The 15,200-nt window shown below is 40.2% G+C and overlaps 1 pseudogene; it reads right to left on the bottom strand.

The window, feature by feature from the left end:
• Positions 1-691: 691 nt before the first annotated feature.
• On the bottom strand, positions 692-13,218 carry LOC109455002 (stress-induced-phosphoprotein 1-like; annotated as a pseudogene).
• Positions 13,219-15,200: the final 1,982 nt, after the last annotated feature.

The raw sequence follows: 15,200 nt of genomic DNA, 5'->3' as shown, positions 1-15,200 counted from the left end.
ACCACCGTTTTCAGCCTTCTTCCCTCAGTCTTTTCTCCGAGGTCTCTGCCTTGAGCACTGTGTTCAGCCGTGTTATATGCTGCCCCCTAAGCCCTGTGGGCCATAAGCGGAGCCCTAGCAGTCTGAGTTCTTCCCTCTCCCGCAGCTGCGGTAGTTCTGGGAAGCAGCGAGCTCGGCGCACTGAGCTAGGTCTGCATCCTGCGCCTGTGTGGCTCCATCTCCGCACTTCTCCCTTCCTTCCTCCTCCCCTCCCCGGCTCATGGGATTCACCCACCTTTAGGTGAATTCGGTAGTGGGCCTCTTCGTCTTGCCTGTCTGCTGTGCAGGGAGTCCTTTGTGGAGTTTTTGTTTGATTATTTGTAAATTCCAGGGTCGCTTTACAGAGGCTCACCTCACGCCACCATTTTGATCTGTAGTTTTCAGGATAGAAGTCTTGCACAACTTTTGTCCAATTTATTCCTAAGTGTGTTTTGTTGTTGTTGTTGTTTTGTTTTTATAACCACGCCCATCTGGCTTGTTTTCTTGAAGAGGATGTGGAGTTAACAATGTGAAGACAATTGGGACATGAAGCTGAGAAGAACACCTTCCCCTCCCCATACATGTCCACTGCCCCAAATAAAAAACAACCAACTAGGGGAGAGCAGCTGAGACAGCAACTGGGGGCATGGGACAGGGGACAGAGACATAACTCAAGGGCAGCTGAAGAGACCATGCATATGCTGGGAGGGCCCAGAGGCAGCGGCTGTAGAGTAATACGGGTACAAGTCTCTGTATCTTCCACACAGGTCTGTATAAATATATGGAGATTAAGTTGTTTGCTTTTCCCCTTTCTCTCCCTTCTGCTTGCCTCAGTCCCAGCTCTTCTTTCCACATGAGGGCAAAAGGAAGGCAGATGATGAGCAAGTCATCATCACCGAATTGCGATGAGACACACATCCATCAGCTTCTAGATCTTCTGCACTATTACAGGATTCTTTAAGTGTTCTCTCAATGCCTGGGGGTCCTTCTGCATCTGTTCCAGGATGAGCCGCATGGCCGGGTCGCTCATGATCTGCTACACCTCAGGGTCGGCCATGGCCCATCGCTTCACATCTTTGGGGCTGTTGTGTCGGTTGTACTGGGCCATCATACATCATTGGTAACCATCTGGGGCCTCCTTACAGTTGGAGTCCAGCTCTAGTGCCTTCTGGAAGACATCCATAGCTTTTGTGTAGTCCTCCATCACTTCTAGGGCAGCTGCTTTCTGTGTATAACCCTTGATGAAGGTTGGCTCTAGCTGGACACATTCCTCACAGTCCTTGAGTGCCAGCTGAAACTCCAGGAGTTTGGTGTAGCAGGCAGCTCAGTTGCTGTACAGTTTGGAATCTCTTGGGTTCTGTTTGATGGCTTCAGTATAATGCTTCATGGCCTGGGGATAGTCACCTTTCTGAAAACATTCATTGCCTTTGTTCTCCTCCAAAGCCAGGTTGGGATTTATGTAAGCCAGCTGCTCTTGTTCCTTCAGGATTTTCTCTGCCTGTTGGCATTTCTTGAGAACATCTGGCGTTCGGTGCTCTGCCAGAGACTTGTTGTAGAAATGGATGGCATCCTTGTACTTTTCTTCTTTGAAGTAGGAATTGCCAATTCGAGCGTAAACCTTGGCAATCTGTCGATAGTCTTCCCGGTTTTCTCGCCCCACTTCAATGGCCTTCTCACAAAGCTCCCGGCATTTACTGTAGTCGCCCTTTTCGAAGTACACAGCTGCTTGATTGGTCATGTAAGTCATGTTAATAGGGTCCAGGTCCTTGGCTCTGTCATAGTGCTTCAAAGCTGTGTCAAAGTCTTTTCTTGTAGGCATCATTCCCCAACTCTTTTTCTTTCAGTGCCTGTTTCTTATTCTCTGGAAGATCCCCTTCCATTGGCTCTGGCTTGGTCTCCTTTTTGGGAGGAGGAGGTGGTGGTGGTTTGCAACTTCCTCCTCCTCATCCATACTGCCCAGATCGACTCCGAGGAGGACACTGAGAGTAGTCATGACCTGGGGATCTTGCAGTTTCGCACCAGGTCAGATGGTTTATTTCGTAGTTGTTCTATCAGTTCCCGGTAGGCAGGATCACTCAGCAGCGTCCTTGTCCTGGGATCACTCTCCAACTCCTGGTACAGATTGGGCATGTTGAAAGCATTCATGAATTTCCTCTCTGCCAATTGCGCCTCCATATTCTGTAAACCCTCTTTGAGCTGAGGATTATTTGCTTAATGTTTTAGACCCTCCTCATAGGTTTGCTTGACTTCTTCAAATCGGTTTAAGAACTCAAGAGCTGCTGCTTTTCACGAATAGCCATTGCCCCAGTCAGACTTTAAGTCAACCGTTTTGCAACCATCCTCATAAACCTTCTGGTAGTCTCCTTTCTTGGCATAGGCTGCTGAGCGATTGCTGTAGAGGACATGGTTCTGGGGATCTAACTTAATTGCTTCAGAGGAGCACTGTAACACATCGTTGATGTTGCCAGCACTCAGGGCCTTATTGCCCTTCTCTTTTAGCTCATTTACCTACTCCGTAGCCGGCCCGGTACTCCGGGCCAATACGCATTCCCAACTCTCCTAAGTGTTTTATGCTTTTTGTTTCTTTTATAAATGGAATTGCTTTTAAAATTTCATTTTCAGATTCTTCATTGCTAGTATATAGAAATACAACTAAATTTTAATATTGCTCGTGTGTCCTGCAACCTTGCTAAATTTGCTGATTAGCTCAAATTGTGTCTCTGTGTGTGTACGTGTATGTGTGTGTGAATTCCTCAGAATTTTCTATATATAAGACTATGTCACCTGCAAATAGAGATAGTTTTACTTTTTCCTTTCCAATCTGTATGCCTTTTCTTGCTTTTACTTGTCTGACTACCCTGGGTAGAACATCCAGTTAAATATGAAATAGAAACAGCAATAAGAGGACATCCTCGTTTTGTTCTGGTTCTTAGGGAGAAAGCCTTCAGTCCTAACTATGATGTTAGCTGTGGGTTTTTCATAGGTATCCTTTATCAAGTTAAGGAAGTTCTCTTCCATTAAAAATCCTAGTTTGTTGATTTTTTTTTATCATGAAAATATGTTGGATTTTGTCAAATGCTTTTTCTTTGTCTATTGAGGTGATCATAGGGTTTTGTCCTTCATTAATATGATGGACATTAATATTAACATTGATTCTCATACATTGAAACAACCTTACATACATAAGACAAATACCATTTGGTCACAATACATGTGGATTTGGTTTGCTATTGCTTTCGTAAGGATTTATGCCTCAACAATTGTTATGGATATTGGTCTGCAGTTTTTTCTTGTAATGTCTGTTTCAGTGTCAGATAATACTAGCCACATGGAATGAGTTGATAAATGTTCCCTCCTCTCTATTTTTTTGGAAGAGCTTGTGAAGTCTTGGTGTTAATTCTTCCTTAAACATTTGGTAGATTTCTCCAATGAAGTCATCTGGTCCTGGGATTTACTTTTGGGCAGTTTTTTGATTACTGATTCAATGTCTTTGCCTGTATTCAGATTTTCTATTTCTTCTTGACTCAGTTTCAGTACTCATGTCTTTCTGGAAATTTGACTATGTCATCTAGATTATCGAATTTGTTGGCATACAATTGTTCATATTATTGTCTTCTAATCATTGTTATTTCTGTAAGGTCAGTAGTAATGTCTCCATATTCATTACTCACTTTAGTAATTTGAGTCTTCTCTTCTTTCTAGTTCAATCTAGTTAATGGTTGGTCAATATTATTGATCTTTTCAAAGGTCCATTGATATTTCTTTATTGTTTTCTATTTTTTATTTCATTAATTTCCACTGTAATCTTTTTCATTTCTTTCCTTCTGCTTGCTTTGGATTTAGTTAGATTTTCTTTTTCTAATTTCTTAAGGTATAAGGTTAAATTATTGCTTTGAAATCTTTCTTCTTTTTAATGTAGGCATTTACACCTATAAAATTCTCTGTAAGCACTGCTTTAGCAGCATCCTATAAATTTTTATTTATTTATCCCTTCAATTCTGTCAGCTTTTGCTTCACGTATTTTGGAACTCTGCTGTTAGGTGCACATATGCTTATAACTGTTCTATCTCCTGGATGAATCGACCATTTAATCATTATAAAATGTCCTATGTAGTAATACTTTTTACCTTAAAGTCTATTTTGTCTGATATTAATATAGCTATTCTAGGTCTTTTTTATTATGTTTTCGTGATATATTTTTCTGTCTTTTTACTTTCAACCCATTTGTGTCTTTGAATCTAAAGTGTGTCTCTGGTACATATATACAATGGACTATTACTCAGCCACAAGTAAAGATGAAATTCTGCCATTTGTGACAACACGGATGGATCTTGAGATTATCATCCTAGGTGAAATAAGTCAGACAGAAAAGTGGAGAACCATATGACTTCACTCATACGTGGGATATAAAACTGAAACCAACAAATGAACAAAACAAACAAATAAATACTTATAGACACAGACAACAGTTCAGTGGTTACCAGAAGGTAAAGGGGGGAGGGAGAAGTAGAAGGGGGTCAAATATATGGTGACAGAAGGAGATTTGACTTTGGATGATGAACACACAATGCAATATATAGATGATGTATTATAAAATGTACACCTGAAACCTATATAATTTTATTAACCAATGTCACCCCAATAAATTTAATAAAAAATAATTTAAAAAATAAAGTGGGTCTCTTGTAGATAGCATATTGTGGATCTTTTGTTTTATATTCATTCTGCCAATCTCTGCCTTTTGATGATTTAATCTGTTTATATTTAATAATATAGGATCTATAGCTACCGTTTATGATTTGTTTTCTACATGTATTATGTCTTTTTTGTTCCTATAATCTTCCATTACTGCCTTCTTTTATGCTAAATAGATATATTTAGTGTACCACTTTAATTCTCTTTTTCTGTATTTTACTATATTTTTATTTTCTTGGGGATTGCCCTGAGGGTTAAAATTAATATCTTAATTTATAATCTAGTTTGGGTTAATACCAACTTAAAATCAAGTATATAAAACTGTTGCTCCTATGTAGCTCCCTGGATTATTGTAAGCTTTTGGCTAATTTCCAGAGTTCTGAAAAAGTTAATTTTGACTTTTTCTGCCAGGTTCTTGTTGCTTTCATGCAGGAGAGGCTTTTTGGAGGTTCTTGCTCCAACTTCCCTAATGACATTATTCCCATAAACGGGTGCCTACAATCTTGGGAAGAATTCCAATGGAGTAGCTAATGGTGTGGAAGTAAAGATAACTATTATTGCTTCTCAGTCAATATATAGCTGTGGAGGATTGCATTGTTTCTAATTATCCACTCTCTCTTTATCTGTGCCCTCTGCCCTTGCAGTTCTTCCATCTAGAAATGGAGTACACTTCCCCGTTCCACTGATAATGTGGTTAGCTATATGCCTCTCTTTGGCCAAGTGGAATGTGGACAAAATAAGGGTGCCAGTTCTGAGCTTAGACCATAAAGCAAGTGATGTTTCCACTCACCCCTTTTGTGCTTCTGCTATCCCCATTGAAGAACATGTGCAGCTAGCCTGCTGGTCCAAGAAGGAAAAGAAACACACGGAGCCAGCCTGGACTCAACCTAGAACTTAGAGCCAAATTCACCCAAGCTTGGTCTACGTCAAACGTCAGCCAACTCACAGGTGTGTGAACAAGAACAAATGATCTAAGCCACTGAATTTGGGGCTGGTTTATTATGCAACATTATTGTGGCAATAGCTGACTGATATGATACATATTGTTTTGATCATACCCTTTTAAAACCTGGACCTCAAATATATCTACCAGTTATTTGTGCCATCACCTCTTCCCTTCTCTCCCTCCTAACAAATGTAAGCATTTGCTCCACATTATCTGGTCTAAGATAAGGAGGCATTTTTAGCTTTTTGTCAGTTATAGATGAATATTTGGTATGAAAGGCAACAACGATATAAGATCTAGCACACTCAAGACAGCCTCAATCTTTCTGGGAAGCAGCCAGCAAATCATTCTCCAGACAGCAGAAACTCAAGGTCAAAAGACTAGGCCTTTTTTCTAAAGATAAATGATTAATTCTTCCCTCTCTGAGGGGAACATTTTGCAACAGGGAAAGCTATAATGGAAAATCACTTTCATTCCAAAGATTTTCCTCCAGAAAACTAGGTATTTCCTTCAGAGCAGTTTGAGATCACATTTTTCTGATTGGATGACATCATTTTGGGATGGAAAAGTGCTTTTGTTTCAGTATCTTTCTGGTCAAAATGTACTCAACTCCTGTAAGCTCTTGGATCTGAAAAATGGTAGATTGTGAGGAAGATACGTGGGAGAATCATTGTTAAGATACTTGGTAAACTTTATAGGTGTTTTTTTTTCTGAAGTGTTGGTAATTTTCTGTTGACTACTGCTACTATGTCTTGCTCAGTTAAATTGTGTCTTTAATAGGTAAAGTCTAATTTACTGATGCTGTTAATCATGATGATCATTTCCTGATCACTACATTAAGGAATGAAGTACAAGGTCTGACAATTAAGTTCGCGAACTCATCCTAGAAAAAGTGCTACATACCTCATTGCTGAATATCACTACGGTCACCTTTGAAGTACTCCCCTTGGGAAGCTATACACTGACACCAGTGTCTAGTCCACCCTTCAAAGCAATTTTGGAACTCTTTTTCTGGAATGACCATCAGAGCTGTCGTCGTATTAACCTCGATGTCCTGAAGGTCATCAAAATGTCTTCCTTTCTATATTTCCTTATCTTCAGGTAAATAAAGAGTCATTGGGGGCCAGATCAGGTGAGTAGGGAAGGTGTTCCAATACAGTTGTTTGTTGACTGGCTACAAACTCCCTCCCAGACAGTGCCGTGTGAGCTGGTGCATTGTCGTGATGCAAGAGCCATGAATTGTTGGTGAAAAGCTCAGGTCGTCTAACTTTTTCATGCAGCCTTTTCAGCCCTTCCCAATAGTAAACTTGGTTAACTGTTTGTCCAGTTGGTACAAATTCATAATGAATAATCCCTCAAAAAAGGTGAGCAACATCATTGCAACACGTTCACGAACTTAATTGTCAGAACTCACATAGAAGAGTTGGCTAATTCTGTTCTGGATATAGGAAATAATGTGTTCTATGATGTGGGAAGTAAATATACATGTATGAAAGTTTAAGCCTAGCATTTCACTAATGCCTCTGCCCTCAATCTTAAGACATGCTTTATGTATGTAACTCCCTTCACGAGGGGCTTATGTACATCAGAAGTATTGTTTTTTTTAATGAAAGAGAAACATATTTTCTTGAGATCCAAAGAGTCAACCAAGTACAACTGCCACTTTTTTTCACATATGGTTATCTAGTTGTTCTGGCACCATTTATTGAAAGATTATCCTCTTTCTATATTGAATTACCTTGGCATCATTGTTAAAAATTAATTGGCCATATATGTAGTGGATTATTTCTAGACTCTATATTTTGTTCCAATGATCCATGTCTATTCTTATGCCAATGCCATGCTGTCTTGATTACTGTAGCTTTATAGTAAATCTTCTAATCAGATAGTGAGAGGCCTCCAACTTTGACCTTTTTGTTTTCAAAATTATCTTGGCTATTTTAGTTTCTTTAATTTTCCATATAAATTTTAGAGTCAGCCTGTCAGTTCTACAAAAAAGGATTCTAGGATTGGATTTTCATTAGGATTGCTTTGAATCTATAGGTAATTTAAGAAGCATTGACAACCTAACATGTTTGAGCCTTCTGATCCATGAACATGGTATATATCAAGAAAGAAAAATAAAACTCAAGCTTGTTTAAGACACTGTTACTTACAGTTTGTTGTTACATGCAGCCAAGCCTAATGCTAATCAATAGAGGTATCCACAACTCCTTATAAATGCATAAAATACTCAATTAAAAAAAAATGGATGGAGATGCTTTTTTAAAAACAGGATGTCCAAGGACACCAGAGTCAACCTGAAGAAGTTTCCAATTGCCAAAGGTGAAACAATTTGAGCAATAAAATAAATAATGATAGCACTGAATTTATAACCCAAAGAATAAACTAAATATCCATGAGTTCATACTGATATAAATAAATGGGGAATAAGAAACAAATATTCCTTACAGAAGAATTTCAGTTAACACATATAGAAAGAATGAGAGAAATTAAAAAATCACCCTTAGAACACCACAGCAGTCATTGCTGCAGCCAAGATTCATTGATATGTATGCATACTCGTATGTCAAATTCATCAAATTGTACACTTTACATATGTGCAGACTGTTCATCAATTATACCTTAATAACATTAAGACATTATTAATTTTGTTTAATTTTATTCTCTAATAAAAAGTTAACAATTTGGTGCTTTCACTCAAGTAAAGGAGGTGAACTTTCTTCACTACAGCAAAGAACTGTTTGAATATCTATAGTTTGTGTATCAGAGCATATCCAAGGGACTCACAGTAGGCCTTGTTCATGGTCTGCCCTTATGCCCTCCCCTTTATCACTTCAGGTGCTGGCCCAACTTCCGACAGCTGGCACCTGCATTTGCCTGATGGACTTCTCTGGATGCTGAAGCCTACTTTGCCTGTCCATTTGTCAGGCCAGAAGTGCCAGAGAATTAATGCCCCCAGAGGAACTACCCTCAACTAGTGACGGCTGAGAATTGATCGGTGTATAAATATCCCAGCCTCCTCCCCTCTTGGGTGGAGTAACTCTGAAAAGCATGTTCCATGCTATTTCCCAGAGTTCCATTACAAGATTATGCTCTCCAGTTACCTACAGAGCTAACTGGCTCAATAATGTACCCTTTATTGGCTGCTTTCCCATCCTGTCTCACTTCCCCACTTCCCCACTGGCATTTCCTTTACTTTCAAATAAACTACTTGCACTACTTCCCTCAGGGCTAGCTTCTGGGAGGACTCAAACTAAGACAAATATGTAGTGGGCACCTTTAGTGAACACATGAGCATCTCTTAGAAAAATTGCTAAGGAACATACTCCCCTTATAGAAAAACTACCAAGAATTTCAAGAACCTAAAACGGGTTTTTTCCAGCCTACAAATATGCTTTAAAAGTACTGTCTATAAACAAGTGCAATTAAAAATAAGTAGTAATATACGCAACTGGCTTAAAGTTGACCTGCTTTTCACCATTTCTGATGGATAACTTGGGCAATCTTGGCCACCACTCAGTTTATTCTCAAACAGTATATATTTGTCTATTTGTCATTGTTCAGCAACTCTTCACTCCTGGGGTTTTTGTTTTTGCTATCCCTTACTTGTTTGTTTTCATAAGACAGCTGAGAAGAAAAGAGAAGGGCAAGCTCATTGCACAAAGCTTCAGCTTTATAAGGCAATTACTTACCCTAATAAGAAGGAGTGCTGAGCTCAAGGCTTGAACACAATGGGTTGACAATAAAGAATTTGCATCATTCATGAACATGGTAATTAAAAGCCATGAGAAATCTAGATATTGGAAATGAAATGGTTCTAGAAGTAGCAGCAGTTAACATGGGTTCTTATCACCTCTAAGGAGAGAGTGTTGTTGGTAATTATAATAGATTGCAAAAATTGCCCCAATTCTTAACCTTTCCCTGTATCCACACCCCCATTTGCCATGTAATTTTTCAGTGTTCTTCTGCTTTGCCTTAGGGCTCAGCCATGTGGCTTACTTTATCAACAGGGTATAGGAGAACATTTTACAAGTAGAGGCTTGAAAAGAGCTTTCATGGTTGGATTTGCTTCGTCCTGTCCTCTGCCATGACCACAAGAACACGCTCAGGATGGATGCTAGTGGATGAAAGACAAGTGGAGCAGAGCCAAGTCTCCCCACTCACTTTAGCCAAGGCTATCTTGAGCCAGCTGATAGTCAGCTAACCGCCAGATATGTGAGTGAGCCCAGGCAAGACCAGATATACTGCCCAGCTGAGGCCAGCTTAAATTTCCAACCTGCAGACACATTAAATTTATACTTAATATTTGAAGCCACTGAGTTTCACAGTGGTTTGTTACACAGCATTTTGATGGAGACAGATAATGAATACAGTAAGGTTGGAGATTAGGCAGTATAACCTTTCTTGGGACAATAAGGCCCCAAATTCACATAAAAATTGGTAAATTCAGCAAGTCATCTAAATACTCATAAATATCTAGATAAGTGATGGATTCTAAAACACCCACATCAGAGGTTGCAAACTAATGGCCCACCATCCACATCCAGTCTAGAGATGTGTTCCTATGGAATACTGAAAGCATGATTTCTTGTCTTAAGTCAGAGAGAATAAGTGAGTCTGTATTAAAGAGCTCACCTCTATTAATTTAAACTTCTTTCTCTACTACGAATCGGATGTAAAAGCTAAAGCTAAACCCTGGGGTCAGGAAAACTTGACTCTGTGGATCAGACAGGGCTCAGTCAGACAAACAGAACTACTAGGAATGATGTAGAATAGGAATTTATTATAGAGATTTAACCTTAAGCAATTATGGGAGCTGGTAAAACAGTGTCAGTTGGGCTGTTTCTTCTGCATCTGGTGCAGAGCCTATAGTCAGGTAGGCATGAAGAAGGTGACAATAGGAGTAACTGAAACCTGTGAGGAACAAGCTGGAATGGGCATTGGCCTTTCCCCATCTCCAAGCCTCCAACCTTGCTGCTTTGGGCGACCTACAGAAGTTGGTGCTCTTGCCATGAAGCCACACTGACACCTGGCCTAGGATTTAGAGAAGCTGAAGGAAGCGATCCTGCAATATCTGCAACTACAAGCCTGGCTGTTGCTCCAGAAACAAGGTGCACCAGCCATGAAAATGTGCACAAGCTGTAACATGGCCTGACCTACACTGACCTTCTGACAGCAAACATGGCTACTGTTTCATTTCCACCTTCCAATTCTGCTGTAAATTTCTCCTGTGGCTGACTCTAACTAGAATCATACAGGGAGGGGAACTCTGGGAAATATAGTACCATCTTAGCCAAGTTGACACATTATAAAGCCACCACATCTTGACAATTATGTGAACAAGTGAAAACTTAGCTGGAAATCAGGAAGCCAGCTGTTATATCCTAAGTTTTAAATTTCTGGATAAAAACTAGAGAGAGAAGAGCTATCTAGTTCATGCTGTGTGTCTCAGGAAACTTTTGACTGCAAGTGAGTCAAACTAGCTTAAATGTTTGGAGATTTCTGGTCTCATATAATAAGTTCAAAAGTAGTATGGTTTCAAAGAAGGCTAATTAATGGGTCAATGGCTCCATCTAGGATCCACGTTCTTCCATCTTTTTGCTCTCTATCCTCAGCATGTTGGATTTGTCCTCAGGCTTGTGGCTTCCTGGTCACAAGGTGTCTGAAGCAGTTCCAACTATCACATCCCCACACACTAATAACCAAAATTGTCTATTTTTGACACGAGAGGAAACCTTTCCCAGAAGTTTCCTTAGCAGACCTCTTTTGACATCCCATTGGCCAAAACTGGTCACATGTCCACCCTAACCCAATCACTGGCAAAAGGAATGGGTTCATACAAATTTAGCTTCCTAGCCTATGATTATCTCCACACAACTTTTTCTCTCATTTTAATTATCTGCTTATGATATATTTTCCAAAGTACAATTATTAGGTCAAAAGGCATGATAGTACTTTTCATTTTTTTCAAAAAGTATAAAGCTAAACAGGCCCTGTTATTAATGTTACTTTTCCTCCCTGACTTCATCTTTGGATTATTTATATACTAAGCCAACCCATGTCTAAATGGTTTAGCCTCCTCAAAATCACTTGGTTACCCATTACCTGAACCAAACTGGGTTTCTATTAGCAAAGAATAATAGGAAAGATGGGTGAACAAGGGCTTTTTTGTGTGGCTATTCATTCACTTGGCATTTATTTTACATCTGCAACCATATCAAGAGCACCAGATATGAAAGCTCCACAGAGAACACGTAGGGAAGGGGGAAGAATTTCTCCTTAGCCCAAAGAAATAAAGTGTGACCATCTTCTGAGTTCTAGAGGGAAGCTTAAAAATAGACACGAAACAGCCAACAAGCACATAAAAAGATGTTCAATATAATTAGTCATTAGGGAAGTGCAAATCAAAACCACAACGAGGAACCACTTCACACCCACTAGATTTTCCCAAAACAAGGAAAATAAGTGTTGGTGAGAATATGGAGAAATTGAAACCCTGATATATTGCTGGTGGGAATGTAAAATGGTACAGTGGCTGTGGAAAAGTTTGGCAGTTCCTCAAAAAGTTAAACAGAATTATCATCACCCAGCAATTTTATTCCTAGGTTCCCCTCCCATACAAATATTTGTGCACACAAACACTTGTACACAAATATTCGTAGCAGCATTATTGACAATAACCCAAAAGTGGAAACAACCCAAATGTCCACCACTGAATGACTAGATAAACAAATTGTGGTTTGGACAAAGGAATATTATACAGCCATAAAAAGGAAGGAAATACTGCTACATGCTACAATGTAGATGAACCTTGAAAACATGATGCTAAGTGAAAGCAACCTGACACAAAAGGTGACATATTATATGATTCCATTTATATAAAATGTCCAGAATGGGCAAATCCGTACTGATAGAAAGCAGATTAGTAGTTGCCTGGGACTGGGGGAAGGAGGAATGGGTAATGATTGCTCAATTAAACCTCACTGAATTTCTGGGATGATGAACATGTTTTGAACTAGACAGAGGTGGTAGTTGTACCACACTGTGAATGTACTGCCACTGAGATGTTCACTTTAAGATGGTTAATTTTATTTCAATGTTTAAAAATCTTAAAAAAATAAAATGGACACATGAGAGAAAATAGCTTTTCCCACCTTGTTAAGAATAAAGTAGTTGGAAGCACTAAAGCCACCTTGTGGTCAGGAAGACACAAGTCTGAGGAATAACAAGCTTCTAAAAGTGGCAGAGCAAAAACATGGAAAGAACCTGGGTTCTACATCGGTTGTCAAGCCATTTACCTGATCTGCCATAAAACCACACTTCCGCGGGACTTTTTATTTTGTGAGATAATAAACTGCCCCATTAATAAGTTCTAGGGATGTAATATTTCCCACATGCTTTCATTTTTTCTTTTATTTATATTTGCTGCCTGGAAGCTAGCAGCCGTCTGGAAATTTCCCTGAATGATTCCAGGTATTCCCATAATCATTTTCAGGCACCACAGGTTTTGAAAACACTCCTCATCTACTCACCTGCAGAAACCAGACATGCACCATTCCTGCTGATATAAAACCAAAGCCCTGTGAACCTAACCACTTACCAAAGCTAACCATTCCAGACCTCCCAGAACACAGGCACATTCTGTCCAGAGCTTTTCTGTAGTCCACAGGCATTTGAAATTCCATAGTCAAAAGGAACCTGACCTTCAACAGAATGGATCTCTTTTTAGTCTCCATCTCACTTCGATTAATTTTCATGTTTCTGTATATGCTGCTGGGGCCTCTTGCTGTTCCCACTACTATATATTCATACACACATGCATATAAACACACTTCACTGTATGTTCCTGGATAAATGTTTTGTACCTTAAAGATCACTCAGAAATGATAATGCCACAAATCCCTCAATGTAGTTTTACCTCAGCTTCCCCCACGCCATCTCCCAAGAAAACCATCTTTGGGTGGAAGTGGAAAGGAGACAGGAAGGCAGTTTGCCACTTCCTGCCCCTGCCCCACCCTGAGCCGTGAAGGAGGGAGACATCCTTTGGGATACTTGAGCTATGGTTGTGGGGGTCCCTCGTCGGCAGCCACATCTGCCATTTAGCAGGAGCCAAGGCAGAGTCTCCTTTGTATTCTCTACGACATTTTGTATGAATAATTCGGTTAATGTCCATTGATTTAAGTTTTATGTCAGGTGTAACAAATCCCAACTGACGGATGTGACACTGTAGAGCTGACAAAACACTTCCACATGCATCATGTTATTTAACTGGGGCTACAGTACTTCACGGTGGATCTTCTTGTCCCAACTTCATGACAGGAAGCCAAGGAGACGTTAGGAGAGGTGACTTCCACCTAGACGCAGCCTGGAAGTGGCAGCCGGGATGCCAGCCCAAGCCTTCTGATCCCAGATCTTGCTTTTTCTGTTCCCTGTTGTGGACATCTGGGGCCCAGCCTCTGGTACTTGCCCTCACAGTCCTCCTCTGAAGGACGGGAATCTCCGGGGATGCCCAGCTCCCAGCCCACAGTCTAAGCTGTCTGAGGCGTCCTTTCCTAACGTCACTGTTACAACATCTATCTGCGACTGTGCTAAGAAATGTTGCTTTCAAGGCCAGGCTCATGAACTAGGGAGGAAATAATAACCGTGTAGGGCTGATGTACATAAGAACAGAATCACCTCTAGGCACCCACTAGAAGCACCTGTTGTACCTCTATGACCATTGTTTTATTTTTCAAAAGACAGTCTTTCATAAAAAAGAATGACTGCTCAGAGAGGTCAGAAAAGGCCTTTTATCTTTTGGCCGCTCCCTCATCCCTTCTTACCCAACCCCAGGAAATTCCTGGTAGACATCATAACGTTGGAAGTTGAATGAGGACTTTGGATTAGTTTCCTATTGCTGCCATAACAAATTACCGCAAATTTCAAGGTTTGCAAAAATGCAAATTTACACAACCAGTTTTATAAAATGGAGCTATAAAAAATAAAATTCATTAGAGTGATGGAAAACAAACAAATATACATTCATTATCTGACATGTTTGAAGGTCAGAAGTCTAGATACAGGATGGCTCAACTGAGTCCTCTGCTTAGAGTTTCTCAAAAACAAAATCAAGGTGTTGGCAGAGCTGTATTCACGTCTGAAGGCTCTGGGAACGGATCTGCTTTCATGCACATTCAAGTTGCTGGCAGAATTCAGCTCCCTGTGATCACAGGGCGAGGTCCTTGTTTCCTTGTTGGCGGTCAGCTAGAAGCCTCTCTCCGCTCCCCAGGGCCACCTGCATTCCTCATCACATTGCCCCTCCACCTGCAGGGCCCTCTCATGCTTCACACCTTCTGCCTTCCTCTTCTGCCTGTAGGGGCTTATGTGATCACATTGGGCCCATTGGATAATCCAGGATAACCTCTTTAAAATCAGCTGATTAATAACCGTAATTACATCTGCAAAGTCCCCTTTGCCAGGTAACACGTTATCACTACAGGAGTAACACCAGAGGGCAAAGATGATGGGGGGCAAAATTGTGCTTACCACAATCCATCCT

This window comes from Rhinolophus sinicus, chromosome 18 (assembly GCF_057876585.1).
Source record: "Rhinolophus sinicus isolate RSI-liver-muscle chromosome 18, RSI-T2T, whole genome shotgun sequence".
NCBI classification, from domain to species: Eukaryota; Metazoa; Chordata; class Mammalia; order Chiroptera; family Rhinolophidae; genus Rhinolophus; species Rhinolophus sinicus.
The sequence above is the reverse complement of the archived record's forward strand: the minus strand, read 5'-3'. Positions and strand labels throughout refer to the sequence as shown.